The 12,135-nt window shown below is 35.6% G+C and overlaps 1 pseudogene; it reads left to right on the forward strand.

Annotated features, from left to right (window-relative positions):
* The first annotated feature begins 455 nt into the window (after positions 1-455).
* LOC102860668 lies at positions 456-10,128 on the forward strand (annotated as a pseudogene).
* The last annotated feature ends 2,007 nt before the right edge of the window (positions 10,129-12,135 follow it).

A 12,135-nucleotide genomic window follows, 5' to 3' on the forward strand; every position in this document is an offset into this window, starting at 1 on the left:
ATTGACTATATTTTCAGAAAGAATCATTGGACAAACTTAATATCTGTGTTCAAAACCAGGCTAGGTGTCTATTGTGGAGCAGACAATAAATTACTCATGCTGGAGTTTAAATTCAAGCTGAATAAAAGGAAAATAGTCCAAATCAAATTGGACACAACCTTGGGTATATCCCAGTGGAATTTAAGAATCATTTCAAGAACAGTTTTAAGGCATTAAACTCAAATAATTAAAGACAAGAAGAATTATGTAAGGACCTCAAAGATATCATCCCTGAAGAGAACAAAAGTCATTAGAAATAAAGAGGAGAAAGAAACATAAAACAAAACAAAACACACCAAACCAAATGGATGCCAGAACTATGAAAATTACATTAAAACTTCAAGAAGCCAAAACAAAACAGCTGAACAGAGATTTTAAAGGGTAATCAGAGAAGATAGAGAAAAATATATACAAAAATGTACGATGACATTTACAAAGAAGAAGAGTAAGAGAATAAAAAGGGAATAACTAGCTCTGCACATTTCAAGCTGAAAGAATTGAAAAAACAAATACAAGCCTCAAATTGCAATACTAGGAGATTCTATGGGGACAATCTTGAATGATCCAAGAAGCATCAAAATAAGATGGAAAGAATTCATAAATTTGCTATAACAAAGGAACAAAAAAGATTAGTTGACACTGAAAAATTTCTGAAAGTATCATTTGGACAAGAGCCAATGGTAATGAAGGATGAAATTCAAGCTTTATTGAGGCATTAGCAAATAGAAGTCCCCAGTAATTGATGTAATACCATTTGACATATTTCATCTAACAAATCCAACCCTAGATGGGCTCAACAGTTCATACCAGGACATTTGGAAAACAGCTATCTTGACAACTGACTGGAAGAGATTTACATTTGTCCTCATTCCCAAGAAAGATTATCCACAGAATGTAAAAATCATTGAACAATATCATTATTATTTTATGCAGGCAAAATATTGCTGAAGAGCATTAAAAAACTGTCTAGAACAGCAAACTGAAAGGAAACTACAAGAAGTTTAAGAAAAGTTTATAAGACTCTGTAAACCTGGAATATCACTGAGGATATCAGATGGATCCTAGATGAAAACAGAAAATACCAGAAGAATGTCTATTTGTATTTTATTGACTATACAAAAGCATTTGACTGTGTATCAGGGAAAAAAATATGGTTAACATTGGGAATAACTGAAATCTTAGAACAATCAATTGTGCTCATACAAAATCTATACCTAGACCAAGAAGCTGTTGTCCAAACAGATTTAGGGAACACTGTATGGTTTAAAATGAGAAAAAGTGTGTGTGAGGGTTGAATTCTTTCTCCATAACTATTCAATCTGTGTGTTGAACAAATAATTAGCAAAATGAGACTACAAAGAGCAAAGTGCCTTCAGGATTGAGGGGAAACTATCAATAACCTTTATTATGCAGATGACACAACTTTGCCTTTTGAAAGTGAGGAGAATATGAAATGCTTGTTGTGGAAGATCCAAGACTATAGCTTTTACTATAGATTACATCTTAACATCAAGAAAACAAAGAGCTTCACTACAAGACCAACAGTTAACATTATGATGGATGCAGAAAGGATTGAAGCTGTTATTGATTTCACCCTGCTTGGATCAAGAATCCACATACTTAGTCAGGAAATCAAGAGACATATTGCATTGGGCAAGTGCTATTATGCCAGTTTGACGACTATGGTGTGCCAGATTCAGACCATGGTCTTCTCAATCACCACCTATGCATCAGAGTGCTAGGTCATGAATAAGAATCGATGTCTTTGAGTTGTGGTGCTGGAGAAGAGTACTGAATATCCCATGGACTCCCAAAAGATATATCAACAGATAAAAGTGTAGCCAGAGTGCTCCTTGGAGGCAGAGATGATGAAATATCATATTTCACACTTTGAACATGTAGCTAGGCAAGGCTATTCCTTGGAAGGGGACGCTATGCTTGAAAAGATGGAGGGTCAGTAAAGGAGAGGAAGACTTCCATTGAGATGGATTTGACAAGATGATTTCCGCAGTGGGCTCTAGTGTGTCAGAAACAGTGAAGATGGTAAAGGAGAGAGCAGAGTCCAGTTACATATGTCATATTTACCCTATAAAACATAGGAAAGTCTAGAGATCATTAACATTAGCTGAGTAACTCAGTCTCATTAGGATAAAGGGTGTATGAGATCATTACTGCCAAAATAGAAGGATAGCTAGTAAGATGAGTATAAAAGTCCAAAATAGGAAGAATCAAAATCTAAGGGTACAGAAAATATGGAGGGAGTGGAAATCAGTAGGATAGTTAAGTGCAGTGGGTGGGGTGGGTGGAGAGTGTATCAGGTTTGAATGCAAATTAGTAAAACAAGTCAAGGGAGAAAAGCCGCAAGTAAGAGATGGGGAAATGCATATCATGTGGCAATCATTAATAATTTGGAAATGAGGAATATAAAATTAAATTCTAAGGTATAAAGTCAAATATATGTCTTAGAAAATAATGGATTAGTTAATAAATCTATGTTGTCAGTTTTGAAAGACATACTGACTCAAAATCTGTCATACTACAGTTTTTGTTAGGTGTCGCGGATCTGAGTACAACTGGTAATAATCCTATGAGCACCTGATCTGAATCTTACCTTATCTTGTACAATACTAATAATCTCCAACACACTAGAGTCCATTGCTGAAGTCACTGTGTCAATCCATCTCACTGAGGATTTTCTTATCCTTCACTGACCCTCCATCTTTCCAAGCATGAATTTCCAGAGAATTTTCCAGAAAACAGCCTTGCTAGCATCATCTTTGTCTCCAAGGGGCATTCTGACTCTCTTTTTCCAAGACATATCTGTTTGTTCACATGACAGCCCATACTATATCATGACCCAACTGACTAATTTATTACATATAAGTATACAGTAGCACCACAGCCATGCTAGCATTTCCTACATCTGCACAAAACCACACAGGACATCTTTGTTAGGACAATTGTCCTCCCTGGCCCTGGAAAAGGGAGAGTCAGAGCAAGAGAGTATTCTGGACAATCCTGCTGGACCACAAGGGACTCCTTTAAGTAGGGAATGTTCCCACTTCACTCTCTAGACTACTGAGTCTTGGGTACTTTACTGCTGGGCATTTGTAACTTACTTGTGCCTTTTCTTTAAGCAATACATCCCAGGCAATACTTCTGGGACTCTGCTTACCCCTAGGAATACCTCTTCCCCTTCTCATGAAACTACAGGACAGGACAAAGAAGCAGGCCCACCACAGCTGAGCAAACTGAAGAGGACCCTCAACCAGACAGATTAACACAGTGGCTGCAGTGAAGGGCTCATTATATCAGAGATTGTGAGGATGGCACAGGATAGCACAGATCTGTTGTTCATAGAGTTGCTATGGTCACATTTGACTTAACAGCACCTAACAACAAAATATTCCTGTTAGCAGCTAAGTTGTAAATTGGTTCTAATGTCTTCATTGGAATTCCTGAAACATCTGAATCCTTATTACCAATTCCAGTTGTCCAATTCCATGGCCACCAAGTATCTTTCAAAATAGAAATTATCTTATTATTATACCGAACCTTCAGTAGGTCCTATTGTACGACAGCCTATAGAATACATAGAAATAAGGGTTCCAGTTTCTCAACAACTTCACCAGCATTTGTTGCTTGGTGTTCTGTTAAATTTTGCTATTCTTAGTGGGGTGAGATGGTATCTCATAGTCGTTTTGATTTCCATCTCTCTTAGAGCTAGGGATTGTGAACATTTCTTCATGTGCTTTTTGGCCACTAGAATGTCTTCTTTGGTGAAGTATCTGTTCATATCCTGTGCCCATTTTTCTATTGGATTATTTCTTTATCTTGTTGTGGTGTTTAAGCATTTTATGAATTCTAGATATAAGTCCCTTATCTGACATGTTATTACCAAATATTTTTTCCCAGTCTGTGGCTTCCCTTTTTACCCTGTTGGAGAAGTTTTTGGATGTGCATAGGGATTTGATTCTTAGAAGGTCCCATTCATCTATTTTATCTTCTTCTGGTTGTAGATTTTTCAGGATCTTGGAAGACTATTTATGTTGTGGGTTAAGACTACTAGAGTTTGACCAAGTTTTTCTTTAATGAAGTTTATAGTCCTTGGTTTTAGTCCTAGGTCCATGATCCACCTTGAATTGGTTTTTGTATATAAAGTGAGGTGTGGATCTTGCTTGAGTCTTCTGCAGATAATTTTCCGATTTTGCCAACACCATTTGTTTAAAAAGACTATTATTTCCCCACTTAACTGATTTCATCTCCTTTTCAAAAATCAGTTGACCATAGGTAGATGGGCCGATTTCCGGGTTCTCAATTCCATTCCATTGATATGTGTCTGTCATTGTACCATGCTGTCTTCACCACTGCAGTGTAGCAGGATTTGAAATCAGGGAGTGAGATGCCTCCTACCTTTTTTCTAGTTTTAAGGAGTGCTTTGCTTATTCAGGGCTTCTTTCCATTCCAAATGAAACTGGAGATTTCCTTTTCCATCTCCTTGAAAAATGGGATTGGTATTTATATTGAGATTGCATTGAATGTGTAAATTGCTTTTGGTAGTAGTGCCATTTTCACAATATTGAGTCTTCCTATCCATGAGCAAGGGATATTCTTCCACACCCAGGGTACACTTGACTCTTCCCTGTGTTTTCACAGGATGATGCAACAACAGGATAATTTAGGACATCCATATTTTCTAGGTAGTATTTGCCACTACTGTTGCTATTTGTGTTGCTCACTAAATATTCTATACTCTTCTCCTACCAAGCTGTAAGGTAAGATTACAATTCCTCATCTCTTTTGTACTGTTTTTTAGACAACAATTTTGTTAGTATCCTATTTATCACCTTTACCTCTTTTTTCTTTTACTAATTGTGAAAAACATAGCATTGGAGGTTCCTTAAGTCTGAGTTTCTAAATAAAAGGCAAGAGACTTAAAGAGTGAGAGTGGAAATAAGTCACTGTGATAAAACCACTGAATATTTGAGATTTTTTTTTTACTGAAGCATACTATCCTAACTGATATCACAGATTCCATAATTTGGGTCTTCTCATATATCAAAGATCAAGTATTCTTATATAGATATTATTTTAGTTTTAACATTGTTTCATTATTATTTGAGTGAAGATATACAAAGAAATTAATTTTCATGCATTCATATTAATTTCATTCTGTAACATTAATTTCAATCAGCAGAATGTATTCATGTGTTCCCTGTTTCCTCCCTATAATCTCATTTCCATTATTCTTTCTATGGTTCTCTGTTTCTTTTCTTTCTTTGGTGATCATCCATTTATTATATATTGTCTTTATGTTCACTCATCTTTTATTTACTTGACAACTTATAGGTTTTCTAGATTTATAATTTCTATATTTTTGTTCAAATTATCATTTGATGTTTATAACTATTTCTCCTAATTTTTAGTAACTTCTAATCTTGAATCTCTCTCCAGCACTATCACTAATAGTAGTCCTTTACTGTTCATAGGATTTTCAAAGTTCTGTCATTAAAGAAGTAAATGGCCAATCTTACATCTTAGTCTACCTTAATCTAGGAACTTGCTAAAACTTGTTTACCATGGGTGATCCTGGTAGCAATTGAAATTCCAAGTCAATCCATACAGCAAACTTACAGTTAAAATATCAACAAGGAGGTGTAGCTCTGGACATGATCACTAGTCTGTGCCAAGGAACTTGGAAGATAACTACCTGGCCATATGAATGGAAGAAGCCCATATTTGTTTCCATTTCCAAGAAAGGTGTTCTATCAGAATGTGGATATTATTGAACAGTATCATAAATATTGTATGTACTAAAATATTGCTCAAGATCATCCAAAAATGGCTACAACATTACATCAACAGAAAACTACCAGAAGTTCAGATTGTATTTAGAAGAAACTGTGGCACTGGCAATATCATTATTGATGTCAGATGGATCTTGACTGAAAACAGAGAATATCAGAAGAAAGTCAGTCTATTTATGATTTATTGATTTTTGCAAAGACATTTGACTGTATGAATCATAACAAATTATGGTTAGCATGAAGAAAAATGGCTATATCAGCCACTTAACTGTGCTCATGCAAAATCTATACATAGACCAAAAGGCTGTTGTGTGAACAGAGCAAGGAAACACTGAGTAGTTTAAAATCAAGAAAGGTATGTGTCAAGAATGTATACTTTATCCACATTTATTCTGTATGCTGAACAAATTATTTGAGAAGCTGACTTTATGAAGAGGAATGTGACATCAGGATTGAATGAAGACTCATCAAAAACCTGCATTATGCAGATGACACAATCTACTTGCTATAAGTGAAAAGGATTTGAAACACTTATTACAGAAGAACAAAGATTGCAGTATTCAAAATTAGTTACATTTCAGCATCAAGAAACAAAAATTCTCATCATTGGACCAATAGGCAACATCAAGGTAGAAGACAAGAATCAAATTATCAATGACTTCATCTTACTTAGATCAAAAATCAATACTCTTAGTAGCATCAGCAGTCAGGATATCAGTAAATATGTTACACTGGGAGAATCTACTTTCAAAGAGATCTCTAAGTACTGAAAACCAATAAAGTACACTTGATCCAAGCCATGGTATTCAATTATTTGCTATGCATCTGAAAACTGGATAATGACTAAGGATAACAGAAGAAGAATCAATGCCTTTAAATTATACAGTATTTGACCTTTTACACCTAACATTTGACTCATTATAATGTGTGGTGTCCAATTCTTAATTATTTCTCAGTGTTGCATAGTAGTAATCATTTTGTGAATATGCCATAGTTTCTCTATCAGTCTATTAATGGACAATATGATTGTTTCCATCTCTTTCTTATTATAAATACTACTGTAATGAATGAGTGTACTTATATCTGTTTGTGTGGATCACAATAAATTGTGGCTAACCTTGAGGAATACGGGAATATCAGAATACTTGATCATGCTTATATGAAACTTAAATTTGGACCAAAAAGCAGTCCTCAGAACTGAGCAAAGAAACACTGCATGGTTCAAAATCAGGAAAGGAGTGTGCCGGGCATGCATCTTATCTTTGGACTTTTTCAATATGTGTGTAGAACAAATAATTTGGAAAGCAGGGCTTTATGAGGAAGAGTGTGGCGTCAGGATTGGAGGAAGATTCATCAACAACCTCTGATATGCAGATGACACAAACTTGCTTGCTGACACTGAGGAGGACCTGAAGCACTTGCTGCATAAGGTCAAGGACTGTAATTTTCAATATGGATTGAAGCTCAACATCAAGTAGACAAAGATTCTCACCACTGGGCCAACTGGCAGCACCATGTTACATGGAGAAAAGATTGAGGTGGTTAGCAATTACAGCTTGCTTGGATCCACAATCAACACTCTTTTTCGCCTCTTTTTTAATTGAAATTTTAATGAAAGTTTATAGAGACTTTGAATTTGCGTTTATTCATTGTTGCACATTTTCCTCCCTGCCCACCCCCCCACCCCATGCCAAGTTGGTTTTTCTCTTTGAAAAGTAAAAAAAAAACCCAAAAATAACAAAACTTTCATTGTTATACAATACTCTCACCACCAGCAAATTGGGAAAATTTGCTCTCATGGACTTCTCTAGAGTGCTGAAAAGCAATGTCAGTCTAGGTACAAGGGTGTGCCAATCCAGGCCATGGTTTTCCCAACTACTTGTTATGCTTTAGAGAGTTGGACAATGACTAAGGATAACAGAAGAAAAACTGGTGCCTTATGTTGTGGTGCTGGAGAAGAGTCTTGAACATACCATGGACTGCCAAGAAAACAAATATATCTGTCTTGGAGAGGGTGAAATCAAGTCTCTCCTTGGAGGTGAGGATTTTGAAGCTCCACATCACCTACTTTGGGCATGTGACTAGGAGAGATCAGTCTTTGGAGAAGGACATCGTGCTTGGAAGGGTGGATGGACAGTGTAGGAGACAGAGACCCCAGATGAGATGGATTGATATAGTGACTGAGGCAATGGGGGTTGGTGTATTGGAATTAATGAGATTGGCTCAGGACAGAGAAGGGTTAAAAGCTGCTGTACACAGGATCACTATACATCACAGCCGACTCAATGCACATAACAACGATAATGTACTATGACAGATTTGGAAGCAGGAGCGCCATCCACTTCCTAAACAACATGCCTCTGGAAATGCTATGAACTTTGAATAATGTCGATAGTTGTAGAGGGGTTTCAGACCTTTTGTTCATAGGGTTGTTATGAGTCATGCTCAACTTGAAGGCAACCAGCAATAACAACATATCTGTTTGTGTCACAGCTTTTGTTTCTTTTGGAGATATATGTAGTTGTAGGATTTCTGGATCAAATAACGATTCTATTTCAAATTTCTAAGAAAGTTCTAAATTGCATTCCAATATGATGATACCATTTTACATTCCCAACAGCAGTGTATGAGATTTCCAAACTCTCCACAACAATATGAGCATTTATTTTTTTATTGTCTCATTTAAGATTACTATTATTATAGGATGAAATCATATCTCATTGCCCTTTTTACCTGAATCTCTCTGATAGAAAATGATCTTGAATATTTCTTCATGTATTTGCTGGCTCTTTGTGAAATAAACTTTCACATATTCTACCCAGTTAGTAATTTAGTTGATAAAAATCTGTACAAAAAAGTTACAAAACACTACTACACAAAATCCAAAGAGACCTATTTGAATTGAAGAATATGTCATGCTCAGGAATTGAAAAAATAATATCGTGAACATGTCAGTACTTCCAAAATCAATCTACAAAAATAATGTAATCTCAATACAAAAATCAAGTCTTACCAAATCTTTCATGGTATATACCATAGTTGATGGAGCCATTTTCTGCCTAGTTTTGACCCTGATTTCCTGTTTTATATTGAAAACACTGAATTGTTATAAAGTACAGTAGTTAAGAGCTGTATTTTGAAACTATAACATGTTTAGTACTATAAGTTAATACATTTTATTTGAGGACCATGATGCCCTTTATGAAGGATATTCTTTTTATGAGGGAGTCATCTCTACCTTTCCATTACCTGAGCCCACCTTCAGGAAGAGAATGCTAATCTTTCCCATGGCACTCTGGACCCTTTGGAGAAAGCCCTGAGAGTTACCAAGCTAGACATGTCACAGACCCATGCTATTTTCCTGGTCAGTGGTTCTACCAGAATTCCTAAGATTCAAAAATTTCTTCAGGGTTTCTTCAATGGAACAAAATAGAACAAGAGCATCAACCCAGATGAAGCTGTTGATTATGGTGCAGCTGTTCAGGCGGCCATTCTCTTTGGAGACAAACCTGAAAATATTCAAGATTTGCTGCTCCAGGAGGTCACTTCACTTTCCTTTGGTATTGAAATTGTTGGTAGAGCCATGGCTGTCTTCATCAAGCAGAATACTATCATTCTTACCAAGCAGACACAGACTATCATAACCTACTCAGACAACCAGCCATGAGTACTCATTCAAATATATGAAGGTAAGCATGCCTTGACTAAAGATAACAACCTGCTTGACAAGTTTGAACTCACTGGCATACGGCCTGCACCTCATAGTGTTCCTTCCTTCAGATTGAAGTCACTTTTGATGTTGATGCCAATAGCATCCTTAAAGTTTCGGCTGCTGACAAGAGCACAGGGAAAGGAGGCAAGATTACCATAAAAAATGACAAGGGCCACCTGAGTAAAGAAGACAAAGGAAGCTGAGAAGTACAATGCTGAAGATGAGAAGCAAAGAGAAAAGTTATCTTCTAAGAATTTCCTCGAGTCTTACACATTTAATATGAAAGCAACAGGTGAAGATGAAAAGTTTCAAGGTAGGATCAATAATAACAAGCAGAAGATTCTTGACAAGTGCAATTAAATTAGCAACAGGCTTGATAAGAATCAGACTGAAGAAAAAGAAGAATTTTAGTATCAGCAGAAGGAACTGGAGAAGGTCTACACCACCATTATTACCAAGTGTACCAGAGCTGGAGGAATGCCTCAAGGCATGCCTGGTGGCTTCCCTGGTGGTGGAGCTCCTCAATCTGGTGGTGCCTCTTCTGGACCCACCATTAAAGAGGTTGATTAAACCAATATGAACACTTTAGCATTCATTGTTTCACAGTTAAAGTTTGGAGGACCCAAATTTGTAGCACACTGCAGTTTCAAGTTTAATTGCTAGGTTAAATTTCTGGGCATTCTCACTTGCATATGGAATGTGTATAGGGAAAGGAAATAACGTTGCATGTTATTATAACTGTAGTAAGTAGAAAATGCAATATCTCAAAAATGTATTTAAATTTGGCACCATAAAAATTTTATATTAAATATATTTATATTATCTATAAAGCATTACTGGAAAAATTATTATGCCTCCTGATGCTCAGAATACATTTTCCTCTTGAGATGAAAAAGAAACACAAGCATATCTAGGTTATGTATAAAATCTTTTCCTAATTGTGTCTTCAAAAATTTTTAGGTAATTGGACCAAGTGTATGGGTTCGTAATTAGTCTTATCTCAGTACAATATGAAGCTTGAATGCTTCTCAATTATTTAAAAGCTGGACAGCAAGGAAAAGTGACAATGAGGAAAATTTTGTTGCAAGTAGGTGTTTATTTAACTCTTTTAAAAGGTAGACAAATTTATATAGCTTTAAATGACAAGCGGAAATTGTCTATTCATAGTTTTAGTAACTTCGAGATTGCTTGTACATTCATAAATTTCTGTACAAATTAGAGAGACCTGTTTGAATGCTTCAGATAAATCTCAACCTTCATTTCAATGTAAGTAAAATTTTTACAAAGACTCTCAAATGCAATATGGATCCTGTATTAGGATGGAAACTGTATGACTAATAGTTCAATGAAATGTCACTTTTTAAAAATTTATTTTTATCTCATATTGCTTTGCATACAAAATTTGCATGCATTGTGTGTCATTTAATATACATCGTGGTTCTTCATTTACGTTGTGTTTCATACAATCATTCTCATGCATGTGTTTTATAAAATTAATCACAACTGATCTATTGCCACTCTTACCTCATCTTTGCAGGTCCCCACTGAATCCAAATTCCTTCACCTCCACCCTCCACTTTTCAAAATTCTGAAACTCCATGATTTACTTCATCTCATCTTCAGTGCCCTTGCCCCCTACCCTGCCCCCTGAGGAATGCTTTAGCTGCATCCCAGAGGACATGGTACTTTATGTTTTCATTATCATTTGTTCCAAGAAACTTTTTTATTTCATTTTATATTTCTTCTGTAACATTATTATGTTCTATCAGGGTGTGATATAGTTTCCATGTGGATGGTTTTAAAAGATTTACTCTCTTATTCTAGTTTCATTATTTCTATGTATTTTTGTTGTTGTTGATGATAAATTCTTGAGAGTGGGTTATGTTCACTTGGGAAGAAAGTAAATTGACACTTAGTTGGGTTTAGTACCCTGAATACATCCATAAGATAAAGGTGGCTGATTGTATAGTTCAGATCTTCTGAATCTTTGTTTTTTTTAGTTGACCTATGGCTTTAATGATAATGGTGTGTCAAAGTCTCCTAACACTATTGTGGTGCTGTCTATTTTTTCCTTCAAGTCTGTTAACCTTTGTTTTATATATTTTGTGGGACTATAATTTGGCATGTAGATGTTGACCAAGGTTATTTCTTCTTGATCTATTGTAACTTTCATTATTATGTAGTGCCCTTTCTTATCTTTTATGGTTATTTTCACCCTAAAATCTATTTTATCAGAGATTAGTATTGCCACCCATCCTTTTTTTTGTGGGTGCAATTAGCTTCATGTATTTTTTTCCCCTAGCCTTTGATTTTGTGTTTCTTTTTACTCTCATTTCTTAGATATGTCCTTTGTATGAAACCTACCGATGGGCTTCACTTTTTTATCCATTACACTACTCTTTTAATCTTAATTGGTATATTTAATTGATTCACATTAAATGTAGATTTGGACAGGCCAGGTTTTATCACTGTCATATTGCTGTGATTCTTTTTTTATTGTTTCTGGTTACTATGGTTCATCCACTTTAATTTCTCTATGTGAGGAACTTCCTTTTTTCACAAATTCTTTCAGTTCCT

This window comes from Elephantulus edwardii, unplaced genomic scaffold (genome assembly GCF_000299155.1).
Source record: "Elephantulus edwardii isolate Elephantulus edwardi_28Jun2011 unplaced genomic scaffold, EleEdw1.0 scaffold00110, whole genome shotgun sequence".
NCBI classification, from domain to species: domain Eukaryota; kingdom Metazoa; phylum Chordata; class Mammalia; order Macroscelidea; family Macroscelididae; genus Elephantulus; species Elephantulus edwardii.